The sequence below is a fragment of the Epinephelus moara genome, chromosome 16, assembly GCF_006386435.1.
Source record: "Epinephelus moara isolate mb chromosome 16, YSFRI_EMoa_1.0, whole genome shotgun sequence".
Taxonomy (NCBI): Eukaryota; Metazoa; Chordata; class Actinopteri; order Perciformes; family Serranidae; genus Epinephelus; species Epinephelus moara.
Window position 1 is genome coordinate 23,203,703 of NC_065521.1, and position 13,455 is coordinate 23,217,157.

Genomic DNA, 13,455 nt, shown 5'->3' on the forward strand with positions numbered 1-13,455 from the left:
GGTGTGATTATTTCAATTAGCTCCAGAGCGAGTAAGAAGAGGATATTAAGCAGCACATCAGACAAAGCTCCAAACACAGATTGCCTTGCACGGCAGCAGCTCGCCTTAACAACTGCAGAGGGGTAGAGGAGAGGCCATTGGATAAAGAACATGGGGGATTTGACAACTGTACAAAAAAAAGGGGACTTAGGGGAGGTCTGTATTTTCTTAATCATTTCATTAAGATACTGCTTAGGCTAATTTAACAGTAGGCTTAATAACGCAGACTTTCCTCCCTCTGCTCTGTGCACAAGTGTTAACTGCCTGCTGGAACAAAGGCGGCTCTGTTCACAAACACAACACTGCCAAACTGTTAAGTACATTCCTATAAAGAGAAGAACAAAGAGCGTTTGAGCGTAGCGGGAGTAGAAATGAATACAGCTACTGAGGGGATAGCACAGCTCGGCCCTTTGATGCCAGGAAATGTCTTTACCATCGCGGATAGTGTTTATGTTGCTTCACAGCGTACTGTTTAAGATCGAAGCAACAATAAAATCAACTGGTAGTACCGTGAAATCTCAGTAGAGATGATGTTCAGGAGAGAAATGGGGCTGAGAGGGAGGGAGATGGGGGTTGAGGTATGTGCTGCGAGACAGCAGACGAGTCGAGGAGATGGTAGAGAATTTTGAGGTTTGGACTGGATGGTTTTGTGGTAAGCACAACTGGGGACTGGAGGATTACACAACGCAAGAATAATGAAGTGTGCAGTGTTTTTGAGTGTGTGGATGCAAGTCACAAAATGCCCAAACACCTATGTGCAGAATAAATGAAGTGTGTGTGTGTGTGTTTGTGAGTGTGTGTGCATGCATGCGTGGTGAAGCGTCTCCAAGCCCTCGCAGCTGTGGTTCCCTCGGTCCACGTGATCCATTGGCGGTGACAGACAGGCAAACACAATTTAGACTTGCCCATCAAAGCACATGCAACACCAGTCGCAGCCACTGCGGGCGGAAATGTGACGCACTGAACAGAAAACACACAATCCTCCGTCTGTGCTCGAGGGAAGACCAGTCTAAATTTGTCATTAATGCAAATCTGTAAAACCTGTTTGTCCTGCTTTTCTACCCTTGTGCTTATTTTGTAGTTTTTACTGTACACACTGACACAGATACACATCTTTTTGTGCTACACAAGGTGAGGCTGTGCTGAATTCATCTCAGAGGATATTGGTGCATTATATGGTTCAGAGAATTTTACAAATCTACTAAAAAATCCTCATTTGACAGTAAAAGCCTGAGTTGTGAGCCCTTCAAATCTCCCATTTGTTGGTTATGGAGCAGCTCCAGTGTCTAAATCTTGATGACATGACTGTTAATAGTCTTGGCTCTATGGTTTCTAGGTTTAAAGGAACAGTGCACCCCAAATTCAAAACATACATACAACATATTTTTCCTTCTACCTGTAGTGCTATTTTGGTCGGAGACCCCATTGTCGACTGATATTGATACTGTTGAGCAGTCTAGTAGTGCCAGCCAGTGTGCAGTGTACTTCTAAGGAGGTTTTGGGCTCCAGATTTTGCTCTTCACTTTCATGCTTCTCTTTGGTACAGGCAGCTGCAGACACTGAGACAGCTGCCCATCACAGGAGAGGCTTTGCCCTATAAGGCTCCAAAATAACGTTATATTCTGCCCTATGCTTTAAAGTGGTGAATTTACAGCCCACAGCAACTAAATATCATATAGTCTCTGTCTTTTGTTTAATATCTAGCGTTGGCAACAAATGATGTCGCAAAATTCTGATATGTCGTTAGCGTAGTTAGCTTGTCTACTATATTACACTAGTAGACAAGTCACACTGAACATCCCGCCGAACCCCCTTCAAAATCTCTAACACTTTAGGAAAGGGGAACAAGTCGTCAAATGTCCTTATTAAGCAGCCAACACACATAATTCGATGTCTGCCCTCTCTTTAATATAATGGATCTAGATGGCACTCAGCTTGTGGTACTCAAAGTGTAAAAACATACATTTGAAAAACTCAACAGCAATGTCTCTTTGCAGAAATCATGACCGGTTACTCAAGATAATCCACAGACCTTGTTGTGAGCAGTTTCATGTTGGAAACTATTTTCTTTCTACCAAACTACACCCGCAAACCGGATCACTGTGCAAGAGATAGCGTGCATCTACTACTAGCTCACCTAGCATCACTGAGCTTGCTAATGTTGCAGCTCAGCCAAGGAGGATGCCATTAATGTTTAAATTTCGTGCTGTCACAAGCATGAGCCTCCCGTCCATGAGTAGATGCACAATTTCTAAAAGAGACATTGCTATTGAGTTTTTCAAGTGTCATTTTCTTGGTGGTTTGAGCACCACAAGCTGAGTGCCATCTAGTTCCATTATATTCCAGAGAAGGCAGACATCTCTACGGCCGATATATCCAACACTCCGCAACTCACATACAAAAAAAAAAATCTAGATCGATAAATAGCACTACAGGTAAGAGGAAAAATACTTATGTTTGACTTTGAAGTAAACTGTCGCTTCAAGAGATGGTATTCTGGTCCACATATACTGACTGGTAGGCGTTGTGTGAGAGAAATGGCATATGACAGCTCTTAAACAGAGTGATATTCCCCTTTCATAATCAAAGCGTGAGCATATGTGAGCCAGTTGCGTTGCATTAGATCAACAAGCGTTCAGAGATGGAGAATAGATAAAGCGAGCAGTGAGTCAAGCTGTAGCACATGTACAGAATGTCAGAGGGTCTGTATGAGATTGCAGTGCTGCTGCAGGGGAGCCGCTGGAAATGGCAGCCTGTGGTGATGTTGCTGTTGTTTTAATGGCTGTGTGAGGCAGTGGGCTCCGAGGTACAAAGTGTCGACATTCCTCAGACCTCACAGCAATCCCTGAAATTTCCTCCTCTCGTGTCTGCTCCTCTCCCTGACCGATGCCCTTCTTCCCTCTTTCCTTCCTCCCTCTGCTCTCTCTACTGGTGAGAGTTAATTTGCACCATGTGTTCTTTAACAGAGAAAAGGGGAAAAAATAGGGCCCTAGTTGAAGCGTGTGAACCCGATACCACTGTAAATCTCCACTTCCACAGCTCTCGCCCCTCCTCCTCCTCATCCTCCTCCTCTCCTGTTCTCTCTCATTCTTTTTTTATTGGCATGTCACACATTGGACAAGCTGGAAATTACACTGAGCTGAGCTGAGAACCAGCGGTGAAGCACGCCAGATACCCACTTAAGCTGAGAGAGCGGGAAAAAAAGTGGAGGGTGGAAAGGAGAAAAATAGGGGACAGGAGGGAAGTGGGAAATGTAAAGTGGGAGAGGACGAGGAGGTGGGGTAAAATTAGCTGTCCATTTTCAGAGCAGAGGCCAATCCAATTAAAGCTTGACCAATCCACGCAAATGTGTTTAGTGTCTGGTTACTACACTCAGCGCTGGGTGGCCAGGCACAGATGAGAGATTCTCCTCTAAATACAATACACGCATACTTCCTGAGACACTTAGAGCTGAAAATGATGAGCAATGAAATAATGAAGGGGCTCATCTACAATTCTATGGTTACCTACTGAGGAAACCATCTAGCCCCAGCGACTGTTAGACACTATGAACATTAGCCTACTTCAAAGGACCCTTCACCCTCTAATTTAGCGTGCAACCCCCTATGGAGGAGTCAACTGTTTTCATTTCAAAGGAAGACCTGGTCAGGTAATTTAACAGCCCCTGTCATTATTTTCATATGCAACGACCGGGTGGGGTGTCCTGTAGGTTTTGAGGGCATCAAATCTACCTGCCTTTCTCGACATCTCAGCTACATTTGTTTTTTTATACTTTCCCATCAAAGCTGGTGCCAAAAACGATAGCGCTGTCTGTTTGCTCTTCTGCTTTAAAGATAAAATGTAGTGCTCCGCGCCGGAGCGCAGTGAATTTGCTTCAGATGTTAGTGAAGACATCAGAGGAGACATTTTCACTTGTGATGTGCCAGAAAAAAAAAAAGAAAGAAAAGTGTCTGAGGAGCCGCTGAATATTTCAACAACTTAGCAACAAGGGGTGAAATTAGCACTTGGATATATATGCAAGGCCCAAATGTCATCTGTCACTGAAAAATGACATGACAAATTTGCATGCATCTGTTTGTAAGAGAGACGCAGCCAAGCCGGTGAAAGTAAACTAAACTAATGAAACTCCAAGGGGGAAGAGTGGGCAAAAGGCTTCTCTGCTGAATAATTTAGCAGTGGCGGGTCAAAGAGGTGGCTATTGATTGAGCTTTTAAAGAGTCTTATGAAAATGCTATGGCTGCTAGCCTGGTCCTTCAGCCCGACCAACCCCCACTGTCCAGAGGCTGCACCCTCTCCATCTGGGAAGGTAATCACTGCTCATAAAAACACACACAAAACCCCATTTTGATTTCAGTCTGTCTCTACTTCCCTCTCCTCCCGTCTTCTATCCAAGAGAAAGAGATCATCCTATTGGCTGAACAACTAGTTTCCATAGCAGCATTTAGCTAATGCACAGGGAGGGCAGTGAGGGTGAGAGAAAAAAGTGTTATCTGTCCAAAAAGATGAAAAGAGGGGGATACGAGGCAGAGTGGAAGCGAGGAGCCAGGGGGAGGGTTGGGTAGGTTTGGTTTAATACCCACGAGCAGAGCTGAATACAGCCTCCTGCACTCGCTGAGTCTGAACTGTGTTGTTATCTCAACCTTGCCATTTGTATTGCTTTATTTATTCATCGCTGCGCTGTGCTGGACAATCAATCTTACCTGCCTCCCCAAAGAGAGACAGAGCTGTGTAGCTGCCTGAGAGATGCGTGCCTGTCTCCATCTGATTTGAGAAATGCACCGAGCTTGCAAACTGACACCAGAGAAGGACTAGCACTTGTCAGTCTTGCAGATTGTGTCCGCTTAAGAACATGCTTGCATAGAAACAGCAGCTGCTGCAGCCGGTGACCCCGACACCTCAGCTAAATGACCTAATGTTACCACAAAGAATGGCATTAATAGCTCCACCTCAGTGAAATTTCAAGTGTGCAGAGCAAGCCAAGGAGGGAGGGAATGGGAGGGGGTGCATACCTCCTCATAGAGGAGCATTAATCAACGCGGTCATAATGGGGAAAGTCACCTGATACTGCCAAAGCAGCAGTAAAAAATCCTTTGCTCACAGGGTCTAGTCAGAGCCAACTGTGAGGGGAGGAGACGGAGCGGGCTATTTGTCAAATAAATGGAGGTAATCTGAACATGATTTGGTTTGTTCAGATCGAAAAAATTATTCCACTTCATGTGTTAACCTGCTCTAGCCGACCACAGTTACGAAGTATAATGTCAGCAACAATTTCAGGTCTGTTTTCCTTTTGCAGGTAAATGACAATGAGCAGCCATTCAGTGTTTAGTAGCTGTTGTGCTGTGGCTCTATTGCTTTAAGGATGCTGCTCAATGGGGAACATTACAGGCAGAATGCTTCAATCAAACAGCTTGCGGCAGGCTCGGCTGGCCGGCCATGTCTATAGACGTCTAGATGCCCTTGTCAAAGCTGCTTCCTCACAGAGAGCAGACACTTAAGTCGGCCCCACACACAACTGTGAAAGGCTGCACCTCCACATGTTCATGTCTGTAAAATGTACCAGCTCGCTTAAAGCAGCTGAGTGGACCGTGGAATGAAAGGAAGAGCTGAGGATCACACACACACACACATGCGCACACACACACGCACACACATGCGCACACACACACGCACACACACACACACACACACACACATACAAAATTGCCCCTAATGAGGGTAGCGCCCCTCTCTCAAGAGATGGCAGCGGCTGCTGCTCTACTCGATAAATATTAACAAGAAGTGCGACTGATGGCGGTGCTCACTGATCCATAATTGCATTTCAAAATGTTCGATGGGGGGTGGGGTGGAGGGTGGTCGCGAAGGGAGAAATGGGAAGATAAAACGAGGGAACTCAGCCTTCTAGGCAGTGACAAGAGACAAGTGATGCCTGTCTAGTCAACCTTCTACTATCATCTCGATGGCTCAGCACCAATCAGAGACTTTTTGGTGAAAGAGACGCACAGGTTGTGCGTTACAGCCTGACGTTTCTCCTTTCATTGACTCGCTGCTGCATGCATCACAGAGCACTTTGACACTGCAGCTTCACAGAAAGAATAAAATCTGAGGAAGGATCAGAAGCGTGGCAAGAAACTCCACTCACCAATGCCACGTTGTAAATTAAGTGATATTTTTTGCAGGGATCAGAATATGCACAGACAAGCTAGCCCCGAGCTAATTAGCGAGTGGATCTCATTGTTAAGCTAATTCTCAGCACTTTGGATTCCATTAGGACTGTACTCAGGATCCGCAGAAAACCTAATAACTGCTCATGTTAAGCATGCGTATTTATGCACATATATTTGCATCTTTATCAAACAGTTTTAATTATGGGCTTTGAATAGGTGGCATTTTCCAAGGCTGTATGATAAGCACCAGCTAAAACCATCAGGAAACAGTTGTGTGAGATACAATTAACATTTGGTGTGTGTGTGTGTGTGTGTGTGTGTGTGTGTGTGTGTGTGTGTGTGTGTATGTGTAGTGGAGGTGTACAAATGTTGTTTACATGACAACTGGGAAAGCTATGCTGTTATATCCATCCAACACAAACATGTAACCCCACATGTACGGTGAATATGACCAGGTTACACACTGAGGACTGCGGATGTTCATGAGTATACAATACATTTTTAAAAGGTGATCACATTAACATATTTATGATAGAATTTGAACTGTATGTGATGTTAATTTTGCACCATTGTTTTAAAGTCTGGATTGTATTTAAAAACACGTCACAGCAGAACAAGCTAGATGAATTACTGCTGGGAAAATCTGGTGTTTTGTGCATCATTAAAACATAACTGCTAATTCTATTATAGTCCTAGAAATAATTGTGCCACGTTGCAATGTTAAGGGAAAATGTAAAAAAGAAAACTATAAATTGCTGTTTTTAATCATTTATTTTTTAAGCTATCTGCTAATTAAGTGTTCTGGCTTACCCATCAATCGTTTCAACAAGTTTTAAAACATAAATGAGGCAATATCTTTTCACAAGTAAGTGTGCACAAATGTTATTAGCAGAGCTGCTGGGGACAAGAATATAACAAATTTAAATGGCTGCCAAAATTCATTTTTTAACAGATAAATGAAGAGCAGAAACTAATTTTGAAAGACAATTTAATAATTTCTCTGTTTTGTTTGACAGTTCACAGTTAAATGAGAGTAAATATGAGGAAAGCGTGATGTGACAACATAAGCTGGCAAAAATCACAGTTAGCTGGGATACACGAACAATATAAGTGACATCAGGGTGCCTCGATATTTTTTGTTCTTCTCCTGTTAAAACAATTTACCATGTGTATTAGGGCTGCACTTAAGATTGATTTTCATTTTTAATCACCCCATTATTTTCTCAACTGATCAATTAATGGTTTTGTCGATACAATGCCAGAAAATAGTGAAACATGCCCTGTGCATTTTCCCAGAGCGCATGACGATGTCATAGGGTGTTTACAGGTATCAGACACTTATGTTTAATGCTTTTAAAGACCATTTCATTTGTTACCAAACTTAAGACAGATTTTTGGGCAAATTATCTTTGTCTTATTCAAGCATTGCACGTAAGTATGAAGGTAAGTAGAATATATAAATGAAGAAATAGGTTTTATGTAGGCATTTGGTTATTGGAGTGAGTTTGGTTAAATTTTGCCAACAGGCAAAGGCAAGTAAAAAGACAGTATTAGGCTTAGTGGTAGGTTTAAAGATTTGTAAAATCAGATATATGGACAGTCACACTTGACTAATTTTTACAAAAAGAAACTAAAAGAGGAATGAATGAGACTAGATAAAATGTTTGTGGTAATTAAGACCTCATAAATTCAAATTTAAGACTATTTTAACGACTTTTAAAGGTCTAATATTTTTTAAATTGACATTTTAAGACTTTTTAAGCACCTGCAGACACCCTGTGTCTTCAAGTGATATGTTGTGATCTAAACCCACGGTCCAAAAATGTTATCATCGTTTATCATCACATGACAAAGAAAAGCATCAAACATGAGAATTTAGGAAGAATGAAAACAGCAAATATTTGGCTTTTCTTGCTAACAAAAACGTACTAAAACGATTATTTGATAATCAAAATAGTTGCCAATTAATTGTCTGTCGATGAACTAATTGCTTAATTGACTAATTGTTGCAGCTCTTAAGTGTATCCTTGCTCATTAGGCATCCAAAGGTCAAGCGAACCCACATGAACAAATCCTGCATGTGAGACGTGAGGCTTGTGAACACTAATCAATAGGAGCTATGGTTTATAGGCACCTCATGTTCCAGGCACACCTTTTCTTTTAACACGTCTCATCAATTAGACTGACACACATCAATTGCTTTCAATTACAAAAACGTGTACAATGAGGTCCGAAGGCCAGGACAAACCATCACGGCATGTTTTCACCAAACGCGTGTGAATGCAGAACCTATCACAGATTGGCTTGTACACATCTCACAGTGCAAACAGAGCACGCTCAACCTTGAGATGGCTATCACTTTACTCTGTGATTTTAAACTGAAGCCAAGACGAGGGGCACACAATAAAAACCAACGGATACACGCACAGCATACTGGTTATATGACAAAGAAAATCCCTCGTCCTTTTAAGCTGATCAGGCCTACAACATATGAGCTGGACTCCTGGCAAGATAATTGCATTGTACATGGCATCTAATTAAATGTCCATAAGCAGGGAGATCCAGGAGAAGAGATGTGTGTGTGCGACAGAGAAACTGTGTGTGCGTTGGCGTACTGGGCTCCTCAATCCCGCGTTCCCGGAGGGAGAAACGCTGCAATCACTCCATTAGTGAAAGAGGGAGGGAGGCAGGGATGCTGGGAGAAAGCAAAGGGAGTAAGAGAGAGGGATGTGGGGAAGGAAGGGAGGGAGGACAGAACACAGCTGACTTGGCCAATAACAGCAAATGAGGTTAGATACAAGCAGAGAGGCAGGCGAGGAGGAGGGGGGGGGGGTCAATGAGCGTCGAGGACATGGACACAATGACTAGAACATGGGCTGGGAGGAGCGAGGGAGGGAGGTGAGTGACAGCAGATAAAGAGGAGTGGGGATGAGGGGGGAATGAAGTGTAGAAACAGACAGATGAGAGAGGGAGAGAAATGGAGACAGAGGAGACAATCGAGGTAAGAAAAGCAGGATGGATTGGTGAAGCCAGGGTCAATGGGCAGATATGGCTGCAGATTGTTCGGTGCTCAGTCGCTGTCAGATGGCTTATTGTCTCAGGTTCTCCTCTCACAGCGACTCACACAGTGTGCATGTGACGTGCTGCACCAGATATATACACACACAAACCTCATGATCATAATATAAGTTACATAAAGACGAACATACACATGTACACACACACAACACACACGTCTACGGTCAGCCGGCTCACTGCATTACTCTCATTAAATATAGATAGTAAACACATTACAAGGTCATGGCTCCAGGTGGAAACTGAAACTAGCCCTTGTGGGAAAAACACACTGGAGGATTGTTGGGTCTTAATTGACTGAATTGATCATATCAGAGGGAATAAAAGACAGATTTTTTTTTTTAAAATTCATCCTAATACACATTTTTACTGACTAGTTATGTGTGCATCTGTTGTGACAGTTCCCTAATTCACTTAAATTCACATTTCATGTTGAATGGCTCTCTCATAGATTTATCTTGTTATGGTGCACTTGACGTTATAGCACTGATTTCTTCTAGCATTTTTGACTTTTTGTGAAAGGATAATGACATCACGACGTATTCAAAATTGTATCTGGTTTAAGTTTCTTTCACTTAATTGTTATAATCAAAATCAAGGGAGACCCATGATAAGCCTTTAAGTCTTTTGGCCACCCTTGCATATTCTGTTATTATTTATATTCCTTTTTTTGTGCTATTAAAGAAATCAATCAATCAAAGTGTGCAGTAAGTTTTGTAAATCATTTTTACTACTGTTAATAAATATGTCCCATTTTCTAATAATCTAAACATGAGCATGAGAGAATTATTAATCGACTGGCTGCATTTCGATGTCTCGCTTCAGTTCCTGATTTTGTTTAATACCTCCAACGGTTAAAATGGCCTCCTACTGGTCACCTCTGTATCTGGGCAGACATTTTAGGAGGAAGGCAGGAGGCTGAAATCTATATGGCTAGATCAATATGTCACAGAGGTTACAGTGGGCACCACAGCTGCCACTGTTGAGTAAACAAACTCGGGAAATTGACGTGAAAATGTTCAAAATGACCCCAATAATGCTGCAGAATGGATTTTTTTTTTGCATGCGTTATTGCTGAATGACTGCGCTGTGTGTGTGTGTGTGTGTGTGTGTGTGTGTGTGTGTGTGTGTGTGTGTGTGTGTGTGTACAGAAGCAACGAGGAAGCACACATACATGCAAAAATGCTAGTGTCAGAATCACAGTGAGAGGAAAAAGATATAAAGAGACAGAGAGGCAGGCTTCAATCCTTGTTCTTCCCCACGCAGGAGAGATTGATGGCTGCATTCAGGATTTCTACACACCACTAATTGGATTCACAGGTCATTAGATAAAGTACACGAGTGAGACTGTTGCAGCCTAAAGACTGAGGGAGGAGAGAGGGAGACAGGAAAGAGGAGAAGGGTGCGAGACGGGCAATATTGATGAGGTTGTTTGGTTCAGGACCAATGAAATTTCCTCCCCCTCTGCTGCGCCTCCAAAGCCCTGTTCCCCCACACAGAGGGGGGTTGATCGATAATTCGTGCGGCAAGAAAAAAGTGGGGGTCGAAGACAGAGGCAGGGAAGGATGAGAGGATAGGAAATAAAGAGAATGAGTTGACATCTAATGCGTGGTTCGCTTACATGGATCTCAAGTTGCCTGTTGTCTCTGCTTTTCAATATATTGTGGCAAGAGGAGGAAATGAGATTACGCTGACCATTATGTGCCACAAAAGAGGAGAATGAGTGGATGATTTGTTTTTTCTCCCAAAGGCACAAGTCTGTGCCCCAGTTTTGAGAGCAGGGAGACAGGGTAGATTCAGGGCTGGCCAGTTAGCGTGTGCAATTACAAACTCAACCAGCTATCATCGTAAAAGAGGATTTTGCCTTGGTCTTAGGTTAGGAGTTTTTAATGTAACTACGTTGTGCCGATCTTTTGTGATTTGTAGCCTGGCGACAAAGTGTGCTCATTGAAAAGCGCTGTACATGTTTAGAGAGCCAGCGGGGCTTGTTGTTTTAACATAGGAGGACAAGGGTACAGTCTGCTCAAACACATACAGGCATGCAGATGGCTGTTCATTAATTACAGATGGATTGGGGGGGAGGGAGTAACAGAGAGGGAGAGAGACACAGAGAGAGAAAAGAGGGAAAAGAGAGAGAGGGGTCAGCTAATGGAGCCAGTATTCTCTCTCCCTCTCTGGACAATTACCTCTGTCTGCCCTGGACCTCTTCTGGCGCTCTTAATCAAGGTGCAGGTGCGTGGGTTTTTCCTGCGAGTGTGTGTGCGCACATGTACGTGCACGAGGAGGGGTTCCTGCCGTCCTCAGCACTCTCTAGCAGCAATCCGATTAAAGCCCTGCTGCTGTGGGGCCTGGCTGTCCTCCCCGCTGCAAGGCCTCCAGCACACCTTAAAGCCCCTTCCACACACAACAACCGCCCTTCACGCACAAAAGTATTCTCATATGAAAGCGCTAACACACCTACGTCAAATGCATACACGCACGTATATACATACACACACTACCACAAAAGTGGTGTGTGTGCATGTGTGTGGCCTCTGAGTTGACCTCCCATCATCACCCTGGCTGTTGGCAGCCATTACTTTGGCCCCCTGGGGCCTGGCCGCCCCTCACCGAGCCCTCTGCACTCTACTTAGACAACCAATCTGTTAAAAGACAGGCAATGCTCACACCGGCAGGGTTAGATGCTGCTTCATTTGACAACACGGACACATCGATGACATATTCCTGTGGTATTTGCACATTTAAGCCCTAATAAAACAGAAGGTAAAGCATCTTTAGCTTGTGCTGTGACATATTCCCCAGTGAAACAGAATATTTGAGTGGTGTACAGTTACAAGAGGGATTAAAGATCAAATCCTTTGCATTTGATTGGACCGCTAAAAAGCTGCTGAGCAGACTGTTGGCTCCACACATACCTCCCTCTCTAGCCCTTTTTACACAGAGATCGTGCTACAGGGCTGCTACAAAGTCCTTTCTTCATACCGCCTTTACATTTTTACACAGAACCAAACAACAGCTGCATCATTCCCCTCCAGTGTGTGACTTTAGACAGCATCCCAGCATTGTGGAATCAAAAGAAAGTGTGACAGTCGTGACATTTAACAAAACAGTGTCAGCATCTAGTTTGACATAACAAATGCATCGGCAGCTCTTTCTGAACAACAACAATGGCATAACATGGTAATAACAATCATTTACCGTCCCTTTTATATGGCAGCTGATCTGGTCCACCGCTCAGAGGGTAAGGACCTCCCGCACCTCATTGCTTTTACAATTTGTGGACATTTACAGCTGCTGGTCTTCTTCGAGTAAGCCGCTAACTGCTAACAGCTACTTTTTGAAAACCCCACAGTGAGCTACACACATAACACGTTGTCAAAGCATCACAACGGTGCCGCCTATGATCCCATTCTGCCAGCTGTCCTGTTTATACAGACATTGTTTCGGCGCTGTTACTACCTCTGTTCCTGTCTCAGAATTGAGACAACTCTTTAGTACATCAGGAGCAGGATGAGGTAGAGATGAATGAATTATACTTCAGCCACATTGTTTGGGAAATGAAAACAAAGGTTTTGCCCACTGATAGCCAAAAACATCTCTTTCTATCTCTCTCCATATCGCTCTGTTAGCTTGCTGCTACAACCCACAAACAGTGAAGTGCAGTTTTATATCACCAGTGTGGCCAGCTAACAGCCCAAAGTCTCATTTGATTTGATGAACTTTTGTAAACACTCCTGAGTGCAGCATGAGTTATCAAACATTTGAAACTATTTCACTTGGTTTTACAAGAGGAGAAAAGACAGGGATTTTGATGTAAAAATACTGATACTGATTTACTGATATATATTTGGCATATAACAAGAGATAAATTATGAATTAACACAGGGACATGGAATTAAAACTACGAAAATTTATTTTTCATTTCACAGGGACTTTAAGGCAGTCACAATACTGCAAACCTGCACTGAAATGTGTTCTACTCTCCATTCATGGCAGCTGGAAACCTAACAAAGGGCCAATTAAAAAAGATTGATTTCAGGTCTCACCGGTGAGTTCACATTTGGTGAACTTTGACCATGAAATTTCCTCAGCCAAAAGAAACACTTGTTTGGTGGCACTGACCTCTGAGAAAAAAAAACACATGGAGCGAACCATTATTACTGAGTGTGTAAAAACA

At 43.2% G+C, this 13,455-nt stretch overlaps 1 protein-coding gene across 5 annotated transcripts in view; it reads right to left on the reverse strand.

Moving 5' to 3' along the window:
- Positions 1–13,455, reverse strand: part of rerea (arginine-glutamic acid dipeptide (RE) repeats a) — a 148,190-nt gene that overhangs the window by 64,526 nt on the left and 70,209 nt on the right. The gene's annotated exons all lie outside the window — the stretch shown is intronic.